This window comes from Lissotriton vulgaris, chromosome 4_1 (genome assembly GCF_964263255.1).
Source record: "Lissotriton vulgaris chromosome 4_1, aLisVul1.2, whole genome shotgun sequence".
Taxonomy (NCBI): domain Eukaryota; kingdom Metazoa; phylum Chordata; class Amphibia; order Caudata; family Salamandridae; genus Lissotriton; species Lissotriton vulgaris.
This window is the reverse complement of record NC_141691.1, coordinates 1591008298-1591034823: the sequence shown is the minus strand read 5'-3', so window position 1 is coordinate 1591034823 and position 26526 is coordinate 1591008298. Positions and strand designations below refer to the sequence as shown.

The 26526-nt window shown below is 45.9% G+C and overlaps 1 protein-coding gene across 2 annotated transcripts in view; it reads left to right on the top strand.

Moving 5' to 3' along the window:
* Window positions 1–13318: 13318 nt before the first annotated feature.
* PPP1R42 (protein phosphatase 1 regulatory subunit 42) overlaps window positions 13319–26526 on the top strand; it is a 655757-nt gene continuing 642549 nt past the window's right edge. The window contains exon 1 of one of the 2 annotated variants that reach the window (XM_086965837.1): window positions 13319–13474. The gene's annotated coding sequence lies outside the window, so the exon portion shown is untranslated. The remainder of the gene's footprint in view (window positions 13475–26526) is intronic. The other variant, XM_086965838.1, reaches the window with a different exon arrangement.

The following is a 26526-nucleotide window of genomic DNA, read 5'->3' as shown; positions in this document are numbered from 1 at the left end:
GAGGTACAGGCTATGCTGCTAAAAGGCGCCATCATTCCATCTTCTCTTCATCCAAACGGCTTTCTCAGCAACATCTTTCTGGTCGAGAAGAAAGACAAAGGTTTCAGACCAGTCATCAACCTTCGTTCATTCAACGAATGGCTGATTTACAGACATTTCAAGATGGAGGGCATCCATCTATTGAGAGACCTTCTTCTACAGAACGACTGGTTGGTACTTTGGACCTGAAGGATGCCTATCTTTTGGTTCCAATTTTCCCTCCACATTGTCGATTCCTCCAGTTTCTCTGGAGGGATCAGGTCTACGAGTTTCGTACACTCCCCTTTGGTCTTTCCTCAGCACCATGGTGTTTTACCAAACTCCTGCGACCCGTAGTAGAACATCTTCGCACCATGGGAATTCGTCTAATAATTTACTTGGACGATATTCTTTTAATGAATCAGTCCAGGGATCTTCTTCTGCACCATCTTCAGATTACCATATCTCTTCTTCAATCTCTTGGGTTCATCATCAACACCCAGAAATCAGACTTAGTCCCTCAACAGGAAATGACTTTCCTTGGTTTTCTGATAAGGACGACGGATGCAACGCTACATCTCACTTCTCAAAAAATCTCCAAGATCAAGAAGGAGATTCGCAAGGTCCTTCGTCGGGACCGGATTGCTCTCCGTCAATTGGCCAGGATAGTGGGCTTACTGTCTTCATCGATTCAGGCCATTTTTCCAGGCCCGCTTCATTACAGGGCTCTCCAGAGACTAAAAGCGTTTCATCTTCGCAAAGGTCTCACGTACTCGGAACTCATTTCTTTGTCCACAGAAGCCAGATCGGAACTCCTATGGTGGTTGGATCACATGGATGCATGGAACGGGAAGGCGATCTACAGCTCCCGTCCAGATCTTGTGATCGAATCAGATGCCAGTCGCCAGGGATGGGGAGCCCAGTGCGGCTCCCTTTCGGTGGGAGGCAGATGGACGGAGGAGGAACTTCATCTCCACATCAACTGTTTGGAACTACTTGCGGGTTCGTTCCCATCCGTTCATTCACCACGACCAAAGTCTCTTGTTGTGTCCTTCTTCGGATGGACAATACGACTGCGGTCAGATATATCAATCGACTGGGCGGCACCCATTCCAAAGTCCTAGTGGATCTTGTGAAGGATTTCTGGAACTATTGTCTTCTACGTCAGATTTCTGTCATGGCGGAGTATCTCCCCGGCGATCTGAACTCAGTGGCGGACTGGCAATCCAGGAATTTTCGGGATGCCAGCGATTGGAAACTGGATCCTTCTGTGTTTCAAAAGATTTTGGATCTTTGGGGCCTTCCAGTGATGGACTTGTTTGCGTCCAGTTGGAACGCCCAACTTCCCCGGTTCTACAGCTGGAAGCCGGACCCGGGTGCGGAAGCAGTAGATGCCTTCCTACAGGATTGGTCCAAGTTCCCAGCTTATGCATTTCTCCTGTTCCTGTTCAGTCGGAGGGTAGCAGCTCAGGTCCGCAGACAACGAGCCTCTCTAATCTTGATTACTCCGATCTGGAAGGCTCAATGTTGGTTCCCGTCCCTCCTAGAGTTATCATGGGACAGACCTCTTCGGTTGCCGTTTTTCGACCTCATTCTGACGGACCCATTGGGTCATCCACACCCCCTGGTTCTCCAAGGCCATCTACGTCTCATAGCCTGGAGGATTTCAGGGGACGTTGGTCTAACGACTCACTTTCGAGAGACGCTGAACTCCTCATTCAGCGAGCCTGGGCCCCTAGTACCACTAAACGATAGCGATCTGCCTGGAACAGATGGGTTCGTTGGTGTGTGGCAAAACACCTGGATCCCGTGGGCTCTTCTGTGACAGAAGTAATTAATTTCCTTGCTAAGCTTTTTCACGACAAACTTGCATACTGTACCATCAATTCTTTCAGATCAGCAATTTTTGCGGGTCATGCCCTTGTGGATGGTTCTCCTGTAGGAGAGCATCCTTGGGTATGCAAACTCCTCAAAGGTATTCGTCTTTCACGTCCCCCGGAACCTCGTTATTCCAGTCTTTGGGATGTGAATGTGGTTTTGCAATTCCTTCTATCCTGGCAGGATAATGAGTACCTTTCACGCAAAGAGCTTTCGGCTAAATTGGCTATTCTCCTCTGTCTAATTTCTTGCAAAAGGGCTTCTGATGTTCGTGCCCTTGATATTTCTGCCAGAGTCTTTACCCCTGACGGGGTTACTTTTACCGTCTCCAGAAGAACTAAGTGCAATACCAGGTCAGTATCTTATCCAGCTTTTCCGGATTCACCAAAACTACGTGTTGTTCGTTGCCTCAAAACTTATGAAGATGTGACTTTAGAAGTCCGCCCCCCGGGCGAGAGACAATTACTAATTGCAATAAAGAAACCTTTCAAGGCATTTTTTTCTCCTACCATAGCCAGATGGGTCAGGTGGATTATGTCTGAGGCTGGTATTAACATTACAAACTTCGGCGCTCATTCCACTAGAGGCGCTATGGCTTCCAAGGCTGTCCAAGTTGGGGGCAGATTGGAAGATATTATGAATGCAGCGGATTGGTCTTCGGATTCAACTTTCAAAAAGTATTATTTTAAGCCAATCCATGAGGCTGCTTCTCTGGTGGTGAGTAAGCTTTAAACAAGCAAAATCCTTGCCTCCGCTTCCTGACATAGAATGAGAAATTTCCTAGTTCACACAAAGGAAAATTTCAATTCTATTAAGGACGCGGAGGCGAGGATTTTCCCACCCTGGCTTTATCTAGCCTTCCCTCCCAGACCTATGGATTCCAGTAATTGTTTCTTCATATGAGGGAAGTAATTTTTGTTTCCTATGTATTGATGTATACACTTGATTGTTATGTTTTACTTGATATATCTTGTTTTTTACTGCAATTATCTTTGCTTATTCCCATTGCAATGTGTTAGATTCTTTTCAACATTGTTCTGGACGAGATATTATTATTTCTCTTCCCTAGGCTCCGATCAGAAAACGGACTAGAGGGTAGAGGACTTCTTTCCAGCAGCAGCAACGAAAGAGGAAGAACTACCGACGTGGGATTCCTTTATGCTGTTGTATGGACTGTGATTGGTTAATGCGCTACCATGACTACCACTGCCATGTTGGTTAGGGTAGTTCATGGATGATGTTTTTTCTTTATTCTTTTAACATGCTGTCCAATAAAATGGAGAAAGGACTAGCAAAACCCTTGCCTCCGCGTCATTAATAGAATTGAAACTTTCCTTTGTGTGAACTAGGAAATTTCTCATTCCAGCCAAAATAACCGTTGATAATTTCAGAGGGTTAATTCCAACAATATGGCGCCCAGGGCTGCTTCAAGGTTCTTTCTTTCATACAGAAAGTTAGCTCTCTAGTCTATCAGAACTTTGTGAGTGTAGCCTTACCTCAATGTAAGTTATTATTATTTTTTTTTGCATATTTTATATAGCGCGAACTCGACCCGAAGGTATTGGAGCGATTTACAGGAGCACCGTATTTACATCACACATTCATGCACGGGGAGATTAAGTGATTTGCCCAGAATCACAGGATTTGGGAGGGAGGGGTGGGAGAAAAGTAGACCAAAAATGTTTTGAGTGTGAAAAAGGCCGCTTTATTAGGAAACAGGTGCACATTACAAATATAAAACCCTGGCAACGCCGTACAAAACTATACCTCACTAAATAAATAATTAACTACAAACCCCGCCCCCCACCCCCTCCCCTAAAATTCTTTGGCCCCTCCCCCACCCATCAATACAGCATTAAAACATTACAACAACATTATAAACATACCATACGTCATTAATCAAATCATTACGTCATCATTTAACCCCTTATTCATCAAACCCCAATCACATATTGAAAGCCAGGCCCTCTATAACCATAAACCCTGCCTGACCCTTCACTCCTGCCAATACCCCCCAAAACCTGAACGGTCAAACAATGACCAACTTCCCCTGAACCTGTCAATCAAAGAATCAACCCAATACTCATCAAACAATCTACAATAAACCGCACCGAGACAACCAAAAACCCCGCACAGCACCTGTTCCTAGCGACAATACAAATCACAAGAAAAGACCCCTGCACACCTATATCTAAGAAAACAGCCTTTTAATCAAAAATTAAAAATATAAAATAAAAGAAGAGAAAAACCCTAACTTAACAAAAAATGGGGGGAGAAAAACCCCAGAAAGGAAGGATATAATAAAGGGGAGGGAGGGTGGGACAAAAAACGCTAACAGCCCTCCTAGCCACCAGGTCACCAAACCTAAAATGGTGGCTAGGAGGCGGGAACAGGGAAATTTATAATTGGGCTGGCCAGTCCTACTAGGCCAGCCCAATACCAGAACATTCTGCCACCGTGTCGGCGGCGTTCGACACGGTGTCGCACGAATGCCTATTAAATATCCTCCAGAGCAAAGGAGTACAAGACATAGCGTTAAAATGGATTAAATCATTCCTGAGTAACCGCACCCAAGCAGTGCACATGGGCCAATTCCATTCAAAACCCCGTCCCATTGGCTGTGGAGTCCCACAAGGAGCCTCTCTAAGCCCCACTCTCTTTAATGTCTACGTTTCATCTCTGGCTGACATTGGAAGAAAGTGGGGCATCGGCATATGTTCATATGCCGACGATACACAGCTGATGGTGACCATGGACGAAAGATCGGAAAGATCGGAAACAACCAAAAATAAACTGCACAGTTGCCTCTCCGAAATGGCAGATTGGATGCGCAACCACTGCCTTAAACTCAATGCCGGAAAATCTGAAATATTACTGTTCGGAGGAGCAAAACTATCATGGAATGATACGTGGTGGCCACCGTCACTGGGAACAGCCCCCACCCCGAAACAGTACGCCAGAAACCTGGGCATCATGATGGACGACGCACTGTCCATGAAAGACCACGTACGCATACTCTGGGGTAAAGGATTTGCAATTTTGAAACTCCTAGCCAAAATCTTCTCTTGGATCCCACTGGACTGTCGGCGTACAATTACCCAGGCCCTCCTGGTCAGCCGCCTGGATTATGGCAATGCCCTATTCGAAGGGATGAACGAGCAACTGTTCTCCCGCTTACAGGTCCTTCAAAACCAGGCAGCCAAACTGGTATGCAATAAAGGCAAACGAGATTCGGCATCAGCATGCCTGAAAAAACTCCACTGGCTGCCAATGCGTCAGCGAGCCACCTTTAAACTGCTTTGTCACGCGCACAAAGCCCTCCACAAAACAGGCCCTACAATCCTGCAAGGGAAAATCGAGTTTTATATTCCAAACAGGAACCTAAGATCCAATAACTTAGCCCTAGCAAAACCCAAGCGCATCTACAAAACGAGGACAGGTGGTCGAGCCTTTTCACACCTGGCGGCCAAACGATGGAATGAACTACCTATGGATCTTAGACACACTACAAACCTCCTTCAATTCCGGCAAAAACTCAAAAACCACCTTTTCCCTAAAAACTAATTCCCCCCGCATAATCTCAGCAGTCCCTTTTTCTTTTTAGCGCCGTGATATCCCTTGGGATGAGTGTCGCGCTCTATAAATACCAGAAATAAAATTTAAAAAAAAATAACTTCCAGAGGAAAAAAACCCTCGCAGCCCTCCCAAACAGCCCGGGGGAGGAGGCCTCCCTTCGGTCAGCTCCCTCCCCCAAGCCCCCCTTGGGAGGGAGGGCGAGGGGTGGGAGAAAAGTAGACCAAAAATGTTTTGAGTGTGAAAAAGGCCGCTTTATTAGGAAACAGGTGCACATTACAAATATAAAACCCTGGCAACGCCGTACAAAACTATACCTCACTAAATAAATAATTAACTACAAACCCCGCCCCCCACCCCCTAAAATTCTTTGGCCCCTCCCCCACCCATCAATACAGCATTAAAACATTACAACAACATTATAAACATAACATCATCAATAAAACATTACGTCATTAATCAAATCATTACATCATCATTTAACCCCTTATTCATCAAACCCCAATCACATATTGAAAGCCAGGCCCTCTATAACCATAAACCCTGCCTGACCCTTCACTCCTGCCAATACCCCCCAAAACCTGAACGGTCAAACAATGACCAACTTCCCCTGAACCTGTCAATCAAAGAATCAACCCAATACTCATCAAACAATCTACAATAAACCGCACCGAGACAACCAAAAACCCCGCCACCCAGAAAGGTAGGAGGGGGAGAGAAACTACACCGCCTCCCTTTCTGCCCCCCCAAACAGTAAACTATAAACAGGACCGAACCAATATCAACGTTGCATGGCTAGCGAACGCGCCAAAACCTCACGTAACTCTAACAAGTATAGGTCCATTCCCACTCTGGACAGGTGGACACCATCATCTCTGAAAAATTCCACTGTCTCAAATTTAATCTCCCTATGGGGAATCCTGCTAAAACCAAGACCACGGCAGCAGCGATAAACCTCAGAGTTAACTTTCTTCCTGGCCCTGTCAACAGCCCTGGGATTGACCGCTCCTCTCCAGATCCTACGCGGTATCAATTCAGTCCAAAAGACATGGCATCCAGCCCAAAGCTCTTTGATATGGCCCAAATCCCTCTTAATAGCTCGAAGTAACACCACACCTTTGGTAGCACAAAGATCGTTTTCCCCCAGATGGATGACCAGAATATCAGGACATAGCCCGCCCACCATATTGTTGTTAAGACAAGGGATTAACTCTCTCCAGAGCATACCACCTTTCCCCTTCCAAACCACATTGAACATGCGAGCGTTAAAACCCAGAAGTTCTCCAAAGTAACTCTGCGCCGCCTGGACTCGGGCCCACTTCACGAAGGAATGCCCAACTATCCAGACTGTCACCACAGGAGAACGAGGCCCAGCAACCGATCCTACAAAAGAAAACAGAGTTAAAGCTCATGGGAAGGAAGAGGACGCATGCGCCTCCTCCGCTTGACTCCTCACGTAGCGCTGAAAGCAGTTTGAAGACCAACGCCCCAATCTCATGATATCCCTTTGAGTCCAACCTCTGTTAAAGGCTTCAGTTGCAGCACCAATCCTGAAAGAATGTGTCCCATATAAGTTCCCATCCAGACCCAAGTGCTGCAAAGCCTTGCGCAAAACCATGCGAAATTGGTATGCTGTAACAGGGGTGCCATCAATATGCTGAAAAACAAGCGCATCATCACCACCCCCGCACAAAGAACGCCAGCGCCGCGCCAACAGTAAAGGGCAAGTAATCCTTGGAGCACGCGCTTGCAACCACACACCCTTCCCTTTCTTCGTCTGATTTGGAGCTGGCTAACCATATATGCACCCCCTCATCAGAACAAAAAACATCACGCCAAAATAGGCCACACTTACATTTCGAACCCAACAACTCCGAAACCCTGAAAGCTCCAAAAAACATGAATGCCATTAACATGGAAAATAAACATGACTCAAAGTCATTTGAACAAACGGAAGGTAGAATAGTTATCAACCGAGCCAGAATCTGCCAAGATAAAGGAGCCCTGAGTCTACTGGTATGCCCTTGCTCTCTGGCCCAACCCTCGAGCATCCTCCTGCCAATCTCCCCCGCTGTCGGAGAATAACCCCATAACAACTTACCCATAAAAGCTATCCCTGCCAATTTACCTGCAATGGTTACCTTGGTCAGCCCTTTATCCATGAGATCTAAAATGAAGTTTACCACATCCTCAGAACGACGCCAAACTTCCTCACGCCTAGAAGCGCCGGACTCCAGAAACTCCCTCCAGGCCAGAGAATAAGCAGAACGCGTAGACACAGACAAAGAACCTACCACCAGTTGTAAGACCCGACGTTGCCTACGTGCCACAGATGAATCGGCATCGGGGTCGGTGCTCCGTCTGCTTCCCTCGCCAGTCCACGGAATCTCCCCCACTGTGAAAGAGACAGAGCATCCGCAATGTCATTGTCCACACCAGGGATGTGCAAAGGACGAAAGTGAATGTCGTGTTTCAAACAACCCAGCACGAAGACTCTCATGAGCTTCAATACCTGTTCATCCCTGGCAGACTGTCGGTTAACAATCTCCACTACAGCCATGTTGTCCACACGAAAAAGCACCTTCTTGTGTGCCAAGACCTCCCCCCATAGGATCAAAGCCACCAGCAAAGGGAAAAGCTCCAAAAAGGTAATGCTGCGACCACCATTCAACCACTCATCCGGCCAACGTTCTGCACACCATCTTCCATTCCAATACAGACCAAAACCATCACTGCCAGCAGCATCTGAAAACATTTGCACATCCCACTGGAAGTCAACGTCCCGTACCAAAGGAACACCATTAAAAGAAGAGAGAAAAAATTTCCACATTCTCAAATCCTCCTTGACACCAGCAGACAAGCGAACACGATGGTGAGGCAAATGTTGACCTGCAAGAGCCCTGCCCAATCTGCGACAAAACGTCCTTCCTGCTCTCACGACCCTACCGGCAAAATTGAGATGGCCTAGTAGCACCTGAACATCTTTCACCAACACTTTCCTTTAACATGGTTTCAAGCAACTCCAGCATTTTCACTTTTTTATCCTCAGGCAGGCGAGCACACATTGCCACAGAATCAATTTCAATTCCTAAAAAGGACAAAACAGTGGCAGGACCCATCGTTTTCTCGGGAGCCAAAGGAACTCCCAGATCCTTCATGAGCCCTTGGAAAGTGTCCAGAGCAGACTGGCACTCCGTGGAGCCCGGGGACCCGACAAAGAAAAAGTCATCTAGGTAGTGCGTTACCAGTGAGTGACAGAACTGATGAGTAAAGTACCACTGTAGAAAAGTACTAAAACACTCAAAAAGAGCACATGAAATGGAGCAACCCATCGGCAGAGCCTTGTCCACATACCATTGTCCTGAAAAATGTATACCCAGGAGACACCAATCATCCGGATGGACAGGCAACAGCCGGAAGGCAGACTTTATATCACACTTGGCCATCTCAGCAGCTGAGCCCGCGGTCACAACAAGTGACATGGCCACGTCAACTGAGGAATAGGAGACTGAAACAGCCTCTGGGTCAATAAAATCATTGACAGACGACCCTTCCGGCCATGATAAGTGTTGAATAAGCCTGAATTGTCCCGGATCTTTCTTCGGGACCACTCCAATAGGTGATATTATTAAATTAAGGATCGGCCAATCATGAAAAGGGCCAGCCATCCTTCCTTCATGTACTTCTTTATTTAGCTTGTCCTGCGCCACTGTGCCATGCTCAGATGCTGATTTCAAATTAGCAGACCATCTCCTCTCCCTTGAGCCCATGTAACCTAACCGGAAACCAAATTCAAAACCATCCAACAATTTTTTCTTTACTGCTTCATCCTCATAGTCCTGAAGCGCAAGACGCAACCTCTCCAACTTAACCGGTGTATGAGCCCTTGGACCCAACACCCTGAGTACCTCTGGATCCCCTTCCCCCTGAAAACTGTGGGGGCGTCCCCGAACCACCTGCACTCGCCTGTTTCCCCTGTTGGCTTCCTGCTGGCTTGTTATCCCAGCATCTGAAAAATGGGTGTCTCCTACCACAGCAGGGCATTCGTGCTTAAACTTACAATATTCTCTGCTACAAGATCCCTTGTTGAACTCCCAGCATGCGCCCATTCCCGACTGTGTGGTTGAAGTAGCTCCCACCCCTCCCCGGGTGGGCTTGCCCTGAAAGGGCCGGTAAACTAAAGGGAAACCACTCGCTGTAAAAATAGTCTTCCCCCCTGATGCAGATCCCATGGTATGCTGCCATAAGTCAATGTCCAGCTCCCCCCACTTGGCCTCCGGATCCCAAGCCATCCTGGCCCTGAACTCCTCATCATACTGGGACCAAGCAAACCCGCCTCCAGTAATCTGCGCCTTGCGTATAACATCCATGTACTTAAAAAGAGACACGCTGCGCTCTGGAAACTTTTCACAATATACACTCGCATAAATAAGAAATGCAGCCGTCCAATTCTCAATGTTTAAAGGAACTCTAGGACGTTTTGCCAACTCAAACTCCTCTTCCTTAGACCCTTCTTTAGACCGGACTTCCCGGTGCAGCAGCTTCAGGAGTTCAACATACTCACCGTTCCAAATATGTTCTTTTGTAGCCAACATTAAATGAGCACCCAAAGGCTTTGTGACCCCCATATAAGGCAACTTTTTAATTTTCAATTCCTTGCTGGCCAATGGCTCTTTAACTGCACTAGGAGCATCAGTGCTAGTACCACTCTCCACTTTACCTGTGACTTCCAAAACATCATCAGTGCCCACTGCGGTGTCCTTAACATAACGTCCTTTCAGCAACCTCCCTTCACCAATACCCACATTCCCTTCCCCTCCTGTGCCCACAGACACCATAGTAGGTTTGGCCTGTGCAGCTAACTGCTCACCTGGCAATAAAGAGACCACTCTCGAAGGCTCCGCCCGTGGTGCTGAAGTCAATGTGTCCTGTCTGCGAGGCGCCCTGACCGATGGGCCGTGCTCTCTTCTCACTTGCACTTGACTTTGTACCGCTGGAGCCTGAAAAACACTACCAGATACATGAGAGGGCACCCCCCCCTCCACGTCCCGTAATTCACCTTCCTCGGGACTATCCTCGTCATAATCCAGCACCACTGAATCCGAACCAATAGGCAACACATCAGTACGGGTCTTACCCAAACCGGTATCAACAATAGTACATTTAAATGTTTGTGAAGAACCTCCAGGGGGGGAGCAGACTGTACCCGCCTGTAACTCCCCTTGCATTGACTCTGCGGCTCCATAGCCGCCGGTAAGGTAGGACACCTATACCTGCTACTCGTTGGGGCCAGCGGGGTCCCGCCGGACCCTTGTGTGCCGACCGCGGCGGGCTCCCTCGGTGGAGCAGAGAGGGCCGCGCTAGGCATTCTCCTCGCTTCACCTTGGCGAAATTGGACTGGACCGCGCCCTGCCAAGTCTGGACCGCCGCACCTATCCCTGTCCTGAAAAAAAAAAGTTTGGACTGGTGTGCTAGGGTTCCTAAAGACTACACCCAAACCAGACTCTGTCCCCCGCAAAGTAGAACCCACATTCAACACCTGACATCTGTCTAAAGAACGTCCTCGAACACTAAATCTCAAAGGCACCTCCCTGACCGGAGAGCCACCTATCACCTCTTCATCCTCACTGCAATCCAAATTATCCACCGCCACTGCTGAAGAAGAAGCCTGAATATGAGCCCTTGCACACCACTCGTGACCCTCACCATCTTTCTGAAAACTCCGCTGCGCAAGACCTGCCGCACCAAAATGCTCCCACCCAGGGGAACTACACATAAAATAGGGGCCTCTTGTATCCCCAGTCCAACGTGGAACCGCATCCCTAGGCCCCTGCACAAACCCACCACTCACCTGCCCAAAACCCCTTCCATGCCCCAACATCGTGCCCTGGGAGCCCACACCCCCTACCCTCAGTACACCAGGTGGGCAAATCCCTCCAGTATTATCTACAACTGCCTTACTAAGAACCGTCGACCCTGCACCAGGTGCAGGTCTTGCTACATTGCTATCAGAAGGAAAGGTTCTGTGGCCCACCAGTGACACTCTCCTGCCTTCTCTCTGAAGACTGTCATCCACTCCCAGAAAAACAGCAGACCCAAAACCCCCTGAACGTGGAGCCTCTTGCCCCAAAGCCACACCAGAAAGAGAACTCCCTTCGCCCATTTGGGCCCATTCTCCCTCTCCCCTGGAACCCCCCCCCACAGACAAAACATCACCCACTGAAGAACCAGGAGTGGAAAACAATAAAGGGCTGCCCACATTACCCTCCACATCCACCATACCAGTATCAGCATCCTGTTCCGAAACTACCTGACCATAATAAGGCGCCAAGCCCCCAGAACCCAACTCAATATTAGATACCACAATACTTGAATCCCTCTTCTCCCCAGCATGTTTCTCATGCACGAAATGCTTGGAAGGGGTTAACAAAATTCGAGATGCTGCCTCAGGCACAAACTGAGACTCAGCGACAACCCACTCCGAATCATGAACACCGGGCTCAACCCGCTCCTGGCCTGCCCCTTGCAAAACAAATTGAACAGAGCCTCTGCGCGCTCCACGCGCAGAGACCACCTCCTTGTGCTGTAAGCGCCGCTCGACCAGAGGGTCCAAAGCGGAGCGCTTTTTGCTCCCTCCCCGGCCCCCCCTTCCCCGCCTCCCCGCCGAGGCGGAACCTGAAACCAAAGGTTCAACTAGAGCCAAAGCTCCCACCCGCACATCCGGGGGGGGGAAGCAGCGCGCGACCTGAAACCTGCGCCTGACCCACCATAGCGCCGGACATGCCCAGAGCTCCCCCCGCCCCCACCGCAACTCTTACCTTGGACGTCGGAGCCGCAAACGTCTCCCTCCCGCCCTCACCAGAAGCGCCGCATACCGCCGGAGCTTCCACCTCCCTCACAGCTACACGCGCAAGCCTATGAGGGGCCGGCTTCCTCGTACGGGACCGGCCCCTATCGCTTACCTGGCTCGGGCGTCTCTTCTTCGGCGACGAGCACGCCATTACCGCAGCAACCACGGCAGCAGAAGCCTGGCGCTGGGGTCGCGCCGGCACACCTCCTGCCAATAAATCCATGCGACCTGCCTCAGCTAGCAGGCGCATCGCCTCAATCACTCGAGAATCCTCCATTGCAATAATTGGAAAAGACAAGAAGCCTAAGACAAGAAGCCTAAGAAAACTGTCCCACAATAAACAAATAAGCCGCAGACAAAAAACGCTAACAGCCCTCCTAGCCACCAGGTCACCAAACCTAAAATGGTGGCTAGGAGGCGGGAACAGGGAAATTTATAATTGGGCTGGCCAGTCCTACTAGGCCAGCCCAATACCAGAACATTCTGGCAACTTCCAGAGGAAAAAACCCCTCGCAGCCCTCCCAAACAGCCCGGGGGAGGAGACCTCCCTTCGGTCAGCTCCCTCCCCCAAGCCCCCCATGGACGCGACCTCGAGGCTCGAACCTGGTTAGCGTAGGGCGTTTATGCCGACGGACCACATCCTCTCCCCCAAGTGACACAATTAATCCATTTAAACGAATCTGGTTGATAATGTAGTGCACCGGTTTATCCCGCATGCACTGTAATCCGCCACATCTACTTCCCTCACCGCAGAGCAGCACTCTCTTTTATGTAATACATACAGCATAAACGGTAAATTAGTTCGCGCTTAGGGTAAAGACACATTGGCGTCGTATTTCCTAAGTGGTACCGGATATAGCAGCACATCACCCCCATTAGTCTCAGCGACTCGATGCTCAGGGCACAGGGTTGTGCGCGAGCGCTGCTTCTTTTCACCTTTTCCGGTTTGGCTCTGTTTTGTAGCGTTCTGTTGCCATAGCGACCCTTCAGCGGGACTTGCAAGCTTCTTTTCGAGAACTACCCTCACTGTTCCGGCGCAGCCAGCTATCCAAGTCCCGTGGGAGAGCCTGCACATACTGCAGCCCGAGAGCATGCCCGGTACCCCCAACATTCAATGACTTGACTCCAGGGAGTACTGCAGCAGGAGAGCGGCAGGTAGGGCCATCGCTGGCAGCCTCAGTGCTGCAAGACTGGTGCTGTGTGATCAGCTCTTGAACTGACCCTAAACAGGATCCAGAACAGGCTTTAGCTTTTTTAAACTCTAGTCTTTACCCAGAGTCACTTCCAGGCATTGGTAGTTACACTAGATATATTCATTCTCACGACACACTAACATGCTTTCAAGAGACAGCTAAAGAAAACGGACTCTTTAAATAAAAATAAGTACACTCACTCCTACAAATGTTCTTTAACAAGCAGTAGGTTCTCGCAATGAAAATGCGCTTTTTGTCTTAACCAAAACTGCAGTATTTTAAAACGTTTCTCGTGGTGATCAGTGTATGGTCCGTTTTATGTACAGTGTGTCGCGTGTGGAAGCAGGACTTTGTCAAAAGTCCCACTTTCTTGAAAGTAGCCTAGAACGCCTATATGGCTGTTAAAAAAAATTGTGTCGGAAATGTTAGGAGTCGCTTTAAAATTAAGCACCTTCCACCACAAACAGATGTAAACTATATACGTCTCCTCTGAATTCCAAATGCCCTATTGGAAAACAGCTTTGAGAACATTGCAGTGTAAATAGTGATTGTCTTCTCCAATTCAAAACACTTTAACAGGGTCGCCAAATGTGTAACATAAAAGATTACTATCGCATTAGTTCAGAACACGGAGTACCTACCTGGCAATGCTTCGTTTATACATCTGCCATTTTCTTTCTCCCTGTTCTTTGTTTCATATCGTCATGTAAACAATTCTAGAATTATTGATGAAAACAATTTGACAAAAAATAACCATTGCCTCACTCGTGTTTTGAATTGCACGTACAGTAGAGTAGGGCAATTATTATCATGTACCGAAAGATTCTTCACATTTAACAGTCTGTCGACTTCAATCATTAGGAAATAAAACGTGGACAGGAAACTTTCTCGTCGTTTCAGAATTTCATCTACATTTCCCATGCAGCATTTAGATAGTATTTCTGCGTTATGAGCTAAAAAATATTCTTCTATGCTGAACTCTTTAGAATCGTTGATAGATGTACTATTAGGCCTATTCAATGTTATTCAGATTTTCGATTTTACTCAAAAAGTAGAAATAGTCCAGTGTCCTTGCCAATTACTACTTACAAAATCTTCCAAAGGAAGTATAGTTACCCTTAGTACTGTACATTCAATACCTAATGAATTATTAACAGATGACGCTTTGTCACTGGGAATTAATGACATGTTCGTGCTTTTTTTTCCAAACCATTAATCTCAGATGGTTTTGCCCTTTTGGTTGTTTCGATATAAATCAAGAATAAACTACAACTCAAAAGTACAGAGGGTCTCACTGGTACCCTAACCTCATCTGGGAAACCTATCCTAAATAAACAAAGAAGTGATTTGCCACGTGTTTCAGAGTTACTGTATGCAGTGAGAGTGACTGCACCCCCTAAATATAGGTAGATAACCAACAAAAGGGCTCCAGAGATTCATTTTGACAAATAGTTACCCTTTGCAGTTCATAGAGCCAGAATAGTTGTCACGTGGGCTAATGTCATGTGTGACTATTAGCAAGTCCAAGCATTTTACCCAACATTCTAACACCAGTCCCGTCCCATAGATCAGCTTTTCAAAGGTTAGTCCCCTTATCAGTACTCTATTTCCACTTTTGTACTATAAATGTGCTACAGTTTAAATTGTCCATAATCTTATATCTCTTTTGATGAAACAAAGTTTAATGTTTAGTTATATTTAGGAAAACGTTGTTTTCCCTATACAAACCAAACAAACTACAAAAACTGTAAAAATTCTAGTTATACCTTTCATTTGCAATCTATTCAGCACCTCCAAATTATTATAAGTAGCACACCTCCTTACACACTGTTTTTTCAACTCGCTAACCAGGCAACACTAACTATAACTTGCCACTTTACCATACACTTTGTTGTGACAAATGATGTAATTTAATAATTTCTAAGTGTTGTCATGAATGTTATGATTTCACATGTTATGAGTAATGTTGTATGCAAGGGTATAACCAGTGCAATGAAAAGGAATGAGTTATAGTTAATGTAGTGTGGTGAGTGAGATGACAAGACTGTGTTTGGAGGTGCACGACTAATAGTAATTTGAAGGTTGTGCGTAAATTATAGATGGAAGTTATAATTATAACTTTACAATTTTTAATATTTGTGTATTTTAAGTGGGGTTGTATAGAAAGAATAAATAAGGTATTTCTAACTTTAAATTAGCCTTAACCGTTGCTTTTTTAATTGTATTTTAATGTTGTTTTTTTTAAAGAAAAATGTGTGAAATGGTTGTGTGGAGTGTCAGTCATTGCTGGAGTGTTGTAAAGTGGAGTGTCGTGTAGTACAGTGAAGGAGAGTGTTGTAGAGTCAAGAATCATAGAGTGGAGTATTGTAGAATGGAATAGAGTCAAGTAACCTAGCATACAGTGGAGTAAACTGTTAGACATTGGGGTGGTGTGATGTGTCATATAGTGGAGTGGAGTATCGTAGAGTGGAGTGGCATGTTGTAGAGTGTAGTGGCATGTTGGACAGTAGAGTTGGCTGTTATACAGTGGTGTATTATCAACTGGAGTGTCGTGAAATGAATTGTGGTGAAGTGGAGTGTCATTGAGTAGAGTGGCATAGACTGTTGAGTGTTGTAGAGTGCAGTGGCATAGAGTGAAGTTCAGTGAAGTAGAGAGTCGTATAGTTCGGTGTTGTTGAGTGTTGTGTCATACAGCAGAGTGGCGGAGAGTCTTGTTCAGTGTAGTGTCGTACAGAGCAGTGCAACTATTTGTGAGAACACAGAGTGAGGTAGAGTGGCGAGTTATAGTTAGTGTTGTCTGGTTAGCGAGTTGAAAAGATTGTGTAATGAGGTGTGCTTCTTATAATAATTGAAGAGTAGTGGATACATTGAAAATGAAGGCTATAACTTTACAATTTTTTAATTTTTTGTAGTTTAAGTTTGGTTTGTATAGGGGAAAAAAAGTTTGTCTAACTATAACTAAGCTTTAACCTTTGTTTTTCTAATTTGAATTTCAATGTTTTTTTAAACTTTTATTAAAAATATGTTTCGAATCGTAGAGTCCAGTATCATTGAGTAGAGTGCTGTTATGTTGAGTTTTGTACAGTATAATGGAGAAGAGTGCTGTAAAGTCTGTTGTCATAGTGTGGAGCAGAGTAGAGGGGAGTGGCGTACTGTACAGTGTAGTAAAGTGCTATGTAATGTAATGGCATGGTGTCTCATAAAGTGGAGTCCAATATCGTAGACTGGAGCGCTAAGTTGTACAGTGGACTTGCGTGTCGTACAGTAGAGTATGGTGTCATAGACTATCCTAGAGTGGAGTAGAGTGCTTTAGAGTTGAGTAGGATAAAGTAGAGTGTTGTAGACTGGAGTATCGTCGAGTGAAGTGTCGTAGAATACCCTAGGGGAAAGTGGAGTGCTATGTCATATAGTGGATGGAAATGTGTATCGTAGAGAGGAGTGGAGTGGGGTGTTGTCGAGTGTTCAACATGGTAGTACAGTGGCGTAGAGTGGATGGGAATGGAGTAGAGTGTCATAGAGTGTAATACAGTGTTGCCGAGTGAAGTTGCATATAGTGGAGTACAATGTCAGATAGTGGAGCGATGTAGAGTGGATTACACTGGAATGGGGTAGCGAAGAGTGAGGTAAAGTGTCAGAGTGTCAAGAGGTGTGTCATAGACTATAGGGGTGTGGAGTGCAGTAGACTAAAGTGTTGTAGCATAAAGTAAAGTCTCATAGATTGGACTACTGCGTTGAGTGGCGTCTCATACCGTATATGAAAGTGTTGTAGATTACAGTAGAGTAAAGTGGCATACAGTCTAGTTGAGTTTTGTAGAGTGGAGTGGGTACAGTATAGTGTTGTAGGGTGTGGTATAGTGGATTGGCATAAAGTGTTATACAGTACAATGGCATAGAGTGGCGTAGAGTGGAGTGGTGTACAGTGGAGTAGTGGAGTACTGTGTCGTTGAGTATAGTAGAGTAAAGTGGGGTGCAGTGGCATACAAAGAGTTGCATACAGTGGGTACAGGGGACTAGAGTATAGTAGAGCGGCATAGAGATGAGTAGAGTGTTGTACAGTGGCATACTGTATAGTACAGTGTTATACAGTAGAGTGTAGGTTTCTAGACAGGAGTAAAGTGCTGTAGAGAGTGCCATTCAGTGTAGTAAAGTGTTGTAGAGTGGAGTCGCATAGAGTACAGTAGTGTGTAAAACAATGGAGCTGCATAGAGTGGATTGTTGTACAGTAGCGTAGAGTGTGGTAAAGTCTCGTACAGTGGAGTAGAGTGGAGTGAAGTGGCGTAACGTAGTGTGCAGTAAAGTATAATAGGGTGTATTGGTGTGTTGTAGAGTGGCATAGAGTGTACTGACATCGCATAGGTAGTAAACTGCTTTAAATTAGAGGGGTGTTTCATAAAGTAGAGGGGAGTGCTGTGTATTAGGGTTAGAAAAGTGTTGCGTAGTGGAATAAAGTGTTGCACAATGAAGTGTAAGGGCATAGAGTAGAGTATAGAGTTGGGTAGTGGAGTAGAGGGCTGTTGAGTGCCAAAATGTGTAGTGGACTTCTAGAGGGTCGTACAGTGGAGCGGTGTAGAGTAGAGTGGCATACCCTTTCGTGGTGTAGAGTGGATTACAGTAAAGTGGAGTAGCATACAGTATAATAGCGTTCAGTGGAATACCATACAGTGTAGTGTAGAAGGATGGAGTGACATAGAGTGGAATAGCATAGAGATGAGTGGTGGAAAATGAAGTAGGGTATAGTTGATTGGTGTAGCATAGAGTCGAGGAAACTGTTATAAATTGGAGTGGCGTCCAGGCGAAGTAGAGCACATCTTATGTGAATTTGCCACAGTGTCGAGCTGGTTGTAAATGCATCCAAATCTGTCTTTACCCATTTGACGCAGACTCTCCTGACCCACAGTATGTCCTGGGTGGCACACGCATCAAATGGGAAGCACACACATTCCGATATCTGGGGATCCGGGTGTATCATCGCACAACAGATCTGCTTGAGGGGAATCTGGATAGGGAAATCACATCTATCCGGTCACAAGCAGCATTCTGGGGAATGCTCCCTCTAACCACCATGGGCCGAGTAGCGTTAACAAAGATGATAATCCTGCCTTGACTGCTATATTACTTTACCAATCTGCCATTGTACCTTCCTCTGTCCCTTTTCAATACACTGGAATGATAAGTGAGAGGGCACATCTGGGTGGCCTCACATAGCAGAGTAGCAATTCGAAAGCTATATCTACCGTCGGACCGGGGGGGGCCAACCTTACCCAACCTGGAACATTACTATGTAGCAACCCAGCTGCAATGGGTGGCCGTATGGCTGTCGGAGCAGCGCCTAGTGGACACTGCATCGATCCTTCCGGCCGTGACCCATGAGACTCTTCTCACTCTTTTCTACCCATGCTGCAAGCAGAAGCCACCGCTGCATCTCCTTCTAACTGTGGCACATCGATGTTACTGCACAAGTCTGATTTTGACGAGGACCACCAAACCGTTCACCCCGCGATCTCAATAATAGACACGTCAGGTCGACAATGTGCCATCACAGCCGTGAAGTGCGCCATCTCACTGATAGTTGTTTACAAGACCTCGGGGATCTGTATCATGATGGCGCCCTATCGACTTATGCCTCACTCATCGATGCCTACTGAGTAGCGCTGGGGCAATTTCTAAAACACCGAGCACTCATAGCCGCTCTACATGAGAACTGGGGAGACATGTCCACTGAACCTTCCATGCACCTAACCATCTAATACCTGCACGTGATGGGGAGGGGTAGACATCTCACAAAGTGGTTTGCGACATCTCTGCGGTTTCACATAACAATGTTGTTACTCTCCCTACGCGTTCACTGGGAGGAAGACCACCAACGCACTTTCACGGAAGCTGAGTGGGACAGGGTGCTGGAGGGCCCAATAGGTGTTCCGCACAACATGCGGTTCCAGCTCATACAATACTTTTTTACGCAGAGGGCATACCTTACGCCAGCGCAAATTAACAAATACTACGCTGGTGCGTCCGCAGCCTGCCCATGCTGTCAAGCTGCCGACCCGGATTTACTGCACATGCTATGGAACTGTCCGAGGCTGGGGGAGTACTAGGAGTTGGTAGAGTCAGCACTAAGCCTCTACACGGGCCACACCATCTACCAGACATGCACCTAACTATCCAATACCTGCACGTGTTGGGGTGGGTTAGTCATCTCACAAAGTGGTTTGCGGCATCTCTGCGGTCTCACATAACAATGCTGTTACTCTCCCTACGCGTTCACTGGGAGGAAGACCTCCAACGCCCTTTCACGGAAGCTGAGTGGGACAGGGTGCTGGAGGGCCCGATAGTTGTTCCGCGCAACATGCGGCTCCAGCTCATACAATACTTTATCACGCAGAGGGCATACCTTACGCCAGCGCAAATTAACAAATACTACGCTGGTGCATCCGCAGCCTGCCCATGCTGTCAAGCTGCCGACCCGGATTTACTGCACATGCTGTGGAACTGTCCGAGGCTGGGGGAGTACTAGGAGTTTGTAGAGTCAGCACTAAGCCTCTACATGGGCCGAACCATTTACCAGACATGGGAGACCTGCGTCTTGCACCTGTATGCAAACAACAAACGCTTGTGAGTCACCTCTCGGTTTCTGGCACTGGAGCTGATCACTGCAAAGTGACTGATCATGAGGCGCAGGCAATCGGCGGAACCCCAGGTGGTGCAAGCCTGGAAGCTTTCGCTAAAGGTCTGGGCGCGGCCGAAAGTGTAGCACTGCGCAGGGAGGACGCACTGGGTCTCCATAAGATCCCCATTGCAGAAAACTGGGACGCAATACTATGGGAACTCCTGACGGTGATGAGGCCTTAGAGCCTGACGCTGGCTCTGCAGCAGGCGAATAGAAACAGAACCCCCACACAAGTACCATGTAGCTAAACACATTCAGCGATACGCATGACGGTTATGCCCTGAGCTTACACAGACGCATGCAGAATCAACCAGAGTGCAGTGCCCCCACCCCCTCTGTAACACACAAGCCCCCCCTCAGGCGCCGGTGCAGAGGCATAATCCACACTGCAGCGGCCCATGATCACTCCGCCCACCCATGCCCCCCACCCGGTTAATCACGGTTCCCCCCCCTTACCCACATTGTGTGCGCCTCCTCAATGATATCGATATAAGGAGGCAATGAGAAAGAACTTCACGGGAAAATGACCCCTCCTCCGGCACGCAGCCTAGCATGAGTTGCGCCTGTCAGAACGACACGCACAGTAGCTGAGTACCACAACATGCCCGGGGAGGTGGGGTGGGGGGGCGACGAGCACCCAACATTTGTACTGCTGTCTTATCATCCCGATTACAAAGTGTTGTACTTCTTTCCACTAGCTGGTACTGTGAATGTTTGGGTTAAGGCTCTGTGCAATGTTGTGGATTGCATTCAAATGTTGTTCCATGAAAATACAATAAACAGATTTAAACAAAAAAATAAATTTGAGTGGCGAGTCATACAGAAGAGTGGAGTGCTGTGTCATTCAGTGTTGGAAACTGTCGTCGAGTGGAGTGTTGTACAATAGAGTGTACGGGCATAGAGTTTGGTACAAATTTGGGCAGTGGAATGTATGGGGATACAGTGGAGTAGAGTCTAATAGAGTTGCACTGAGTGTAGTAGAGTTTTGTAGAGTGAAGTTATATAGAGTTAAGGAGAGTACACTGAAGTGGCATAGAACGGAGTAGCTTACAGTGGAGTGGCATGTATTGGAATAGCGTACGGTGGAGTGGAATAGCATATAGTGTAGTAGCGTACAGTGGAGTAGCGCAGACTGAAGTGGTATACAGTGGAGTGGCATAGAGTGGAATGTTGCACAGTTGAGTGGCATAGATTATAATAGAGTATAGTGTAGTAGCATACAGTTGAGTGGCTTACAGTGGAGTGGTGTAGATTGGAGTGGGGTAGAGTGTAATAGCATACAGTGGAGTAATGTACAGTGGAATGACATCCAATGGAGTAGCGTAGAATGAAATGGCATACATTGGAGTGGGTCGGGTAGAATTATAGTAGAGTAGCAAAGAATGAAGATGTGTACGGTGCAATAGCATTGAGTGGAGTGGCTTTCAGTGGAGTGGGGTAGAGTGGAATAGCATACAGTGGAGTGGCATCCAATGTTCCAGCATAGAATGGAGTGGTGTATAGTGGAGTGACAGAGAGTTGAGTAGCGTGTAGTGGAGCGGCATAGATTAGAGTAGCATACAGTGCAGTGGCAAATAAGGAAGTAGCATACAGTGGAGTGTTGTACAATGGATTGGCATACAGTGGAATAGCATAGAGTGGCATACAGTGGAAGTGGAATAGCATACTGTGGAGTAGCGCTTAGTGGAGTGGCATACAATGTGAGGCGTACAGTGTAATAGCGTAGAGTGGGCTGACATAGAGTGGAGTTGTGTACTGTGTAATAGGACAGTGGAGTCGCGTAGAGTGTTATAGTGTATAGTGGGATAGCATACAGTGGAGACTTGTAGACTTGAGTGGCTTACAGTCGCGTGAGGTAGAGTGTAATAGCATACAGTCGAGTGGCTTACATCGGAGTGGTGTCCAATGGAATAGCATAGATTGTAGTGGTGTAGAGTGGAGAGGCATGTAGTGGTGTACAGTGGGGTAGCGTACAGTTGAGTGGCATGCAGTGGAATATCGTAGAGCGGAGTGTTGTAGAGTGGAGTGGCATACAGTGAATGGTGTTGAGTGGAATAGTGTATAGTGTAATAGTGTCTATTGGAGTGGCGTACAGTGGAGTTACGTAGAGCAGAGGTAAGCACAGTGTAATAGTGTAGAGTGTGGTGGCATACAGTGGAGGTGTGTACAGTGTAATAACATTGAGTGGAATGGCATAGAGTGGAGTCTTGCACATTGGACATGCATAGAGTGGAATAGCATACAGTGGAGTATCGATCAATTGCGTGGCGTTGAGTGGAATGGCATATACTGGGATATCGTAGAGTGGAATGGTGTATAGTGTAGTGGCGTACAGTGGAGCGACATACAAATGTATGTGAAATTAAGCAGCAATATAGATTATGGTGAGCAGAGTAACGCAAAACAGCGAAATTCCCTCCCTTACATTTCACCAGATTTACCAATCAACAAAAGGTCACCCCTGGTGGCCTTGCTTTGCTTTGTAAATCTGATGTTAGTATTGCCTTGCCCATGCAACACCATGCGTGACACAAGGGTACCACAATACAATAACAAAACAAGGCCGTATTTATAATATGGGCCACTGTATACTGCGGCAACTTTGCGGTATACCATGATACATGATGATGACAATCCGGTATATAATTGGATATTTACTTGTTTTAGAAAATGAAACAGCAGCCTTTTTTTTACTACACTTTGACTGTTTTCTTTGTTAGGGCCTTAGATATAGGTAAGTAGTAGATTTTACTGTGGTTCCCTACCTAATACCACTTTTTTAAAGGTGGAAATAGGTAGGAAAATTGAATTATATATTTTTTATTTATTCATTAAATACGTTTACAGAGTACTGCGCTAGTACCTAGGAAGTACCGTATTTTACAGGAAATGTGTTTTTTTTCCTGTGGTGCTTCATACACTTTTATTCACAGAATTAAATATGCTAAAAATTGTAAATATATACTTACTACACTATATTTGTGAAATATAGTGTTTGACAGCGTTTTTTATTTTTATTAAAAAAATGTAAGTACTGCAGTACTTACTAGGTAGTACCGCAGTACTCCGTAACATCTTTTTAAAACAAATAGAAACGTATAATTTTTTTTCCGTACCTATTACCAGTTTACTAAAGTGGTATAATAGATAGGGAAAAATATTAAACCTAATACTTGCCTATATCTAAGGCCCTAAGCCAGAACACTGACAAAGTGGCCTAAAAACAATATGGCTGCCTTTAAACTTTTTAAAAAGCACTCATTATCCAATCAGATAATGACTTGTCAACGCCATGTACCGCTTTAGTTTCACAAAATTTAAGAAATTCAATGAAAGTACTGCAGTCACAGATATCACAAAGTTTAAATGTATTATAACTGAAAAATACTTACCCTACTTGCCTCAAATACCCAAAAAGGATCATCTGCGCACCATAATGTATAATCCTCCCAAATTTCATGTAAATCTTTTCAGTTATTAGTTTCGCTACTTCAACTATAATAGGTTATAGAAAATGCATTGATGGAAAAACACTTTTTGAGACCCCCCTTTTATCTTTGCACCCCCTTAACGATTCAGCCCTAAAATTTACATCATCAAAATATTTAGAAAATGCTGTTGGTCTGGAAAGTTTTGTGGTGATTCGTCAAATGACTGGAAAGTTATTAAGAGCAAAACTCCGAGGAATTCCTATTTCTGGGAATTCTAACTAGAACTACAATGTGGCAATCAGATGTATTGTGATTTCTTTCTTTTTATCCATTGTATTTATTGTGACCAGAAATGTGTCTTTTAGTTGTTCATGTAGTAATTCTAAAACTTTACATATGCAGTTTATTTTATTTTTCATCTCCCTTGTTACTTTCAGTAACATTGTGTTACATATGAAGCCCAAAGTAAATGAAAGCTAATCATTGTTGTTTTAAAAATTGAGATATTTCTTTTTCGTAGGTGCCAATTATCATGTCCTCCATTTAGTAGTTTGTATAGTTCACTGCTAAGTCACTTTTCCATTTTGTTTCACAGGAGTGCATAAGGAAGGTGGTTTTTGTTTGGCTTGTTGGACACAGTTTTATTTTGTGATCCAGAGTGCATGCTAAGAAAAGTAATGTCGATTAAGATGTATTCTATTTGTTATTCATTTGTTTATTGGGTTCCAGTACCATGTGACCATAAGTGGGTCTTTCAGTAAATCTGAAACTTTACAATGCACTCTAGTTTATTTTATGGGCTTTCTTGCTATTTTTAGTAGTACTGTGTGACACAGATGTCACTAAGGCTGTGGCCCTTATAACTTCAAAACCATTTTATAACATCACTTGCAATAGCCAAAAATGATCACCCACATAGTCTAATGTACATTACTGTGAAATTCTATTACAATCCATTTAGCTGTTTTGCTGCTACTTCTATTACGAAAAGTCTATGTGAAATGCATTGGGGTCAAAACCTGTTTTGGGATACCCCTTTTTCCTTTGCACCTTCTTGACCAAACACTGCAAAACTTTCCATCCTCCGCCAATATAACGGGAACAATAGGTCTGAAAGGTTTACTGGAGGTTCGTCAAATGGGTGCAAAGTTAATTAAGGGTCAAAAATCTGAGAAATTCCTATTACTGGCAGCCTAACTATAACTACTTATTCACCAGTTATGGTAAGCAAATCACATAAGGCATGACATAACTTCCCGCCATGTTTGACTGTTGCTTGCCTACCCCTTTCCAGTGCAGTTAGACCTGTTACCTTAGGGTGGTCCCCCCCCCCACTTTTTGCCTTCATCCTCCATTTTTTCTGATATCATTTTTCTGGCATTATGACTATGCATGCGTTACTACTGCTAGCAGGCGCGCAACGCCATAGGGCTCAAAGGGCTTCAGCCCCCCCGTTGTGTGCATCAGCCAGGGCATACAGACAGTTTTTGAGCTGTTCTGGTCTGGCGTCCGTCTTATTGCAGCCGCACCCAAGTACTTCGCAGGTCTTTAAAAGACCATTTACTTGCTAACGAGGCTTTGTTGTTTTTTCGCCCCTTATAAGAGCCCCTGCATCTTCACTCTGCAGAGTTAGCCCCCTGAAATTTTCAGTAGCCCCCCCCCCGAAATTTGGCTCTAGTTTTGCCTCTGACTGCTAACTAGTGCTGAAGTGCAGGTGCTCATTCCTTAAAACATGGTAATATTGGCTTATCCCAAAGTGGCTTATTTAATGTATTTATAAGTTCCTAGTAAAGTGGTACTACTTGTACTCAGGGTCTGTAAATTAATTGCTAATAGTGTGACCGCGTAACTGATTGTGCCACCCACTTAAGAAGCCCTTTAAACATGTCTCAGGCTTGCCATTGCCGAGCCTGTATGTGCAGTTTTCATCTAACATAAACCTTTTGCCTGGCCCAAACCTTCCTTTTTAATACATATAAGTCACCCCTAGTGTAGGTCCTGAACAACACAGATGGCCGGGTGCAATGTATTTAAAAAGTAGGACATGCACTTTTAAGACTCACAAGTCCTGAGAGTGAGAAACTCTTAAATTTGTTTTCCACTACTGCAAGGCCTGGCTCTCCCATACGATAACATCGGAGTTGTCTTATTACATTTTATACGTTTTTTTTCTAAATGGGAAGAGTTAGCCAGTTCATATTTGGTATCTCTGGAAGCCTGATTTAAAATCCTAACTTTTGGTGAAGTCGGATTTTAAATTACAAATCTGAAAATTTCACTTTTAGAAAGTTGGCATTTTCTTGCCTTAGCCATTTGGTGCCTGCAGCCCGGCTTTGGTCACATGACTGGGTGTAATTGGCAGTTGGGCTTTGTGTATTCCTCCTAAACAGCAACACACAATGGGAGTTTGGGTGCGACTGGATGGGCCATCACTGGCAGGATGGGAGGGAGGAGCCGGGCCCAGCCTCACTTACAACTGAATAGGCTGTGCCCTGTCTCCACTCAATTGCTGCATACCCCCTGTAGTTAGTCTAGAGCCAGGGCAGGGAAGGCAGGGCATGTGTGCACTTCAAAGGCATGTCTCGAGAAGCTTTCCCCCACTTCAAAGGCACAACTGTGTATAAAAGAAGGACCTCAGACATCACTTCAGTGCCCCATTCAAATCTCTGTTGAGCCAAACTTGGTGGGATAGTGTAAGAAGTGCGAAATCACGCCTGGAACACACTCCACTTGCGGGCATGCTTTGGTGAAACATTCGTGTCACATACGCTTACCCTGACCTTAGGGTGGTCTGAGCTATTACTAGCCAGAACAGGATGGCACTTCCCTGTAGTCACACACTGGAGCAAAATAGCAACCGAGGGTGAGCGATATAATCTGCTGTCAGAGGCACATGGTTTCATGGCACGGCTGAAC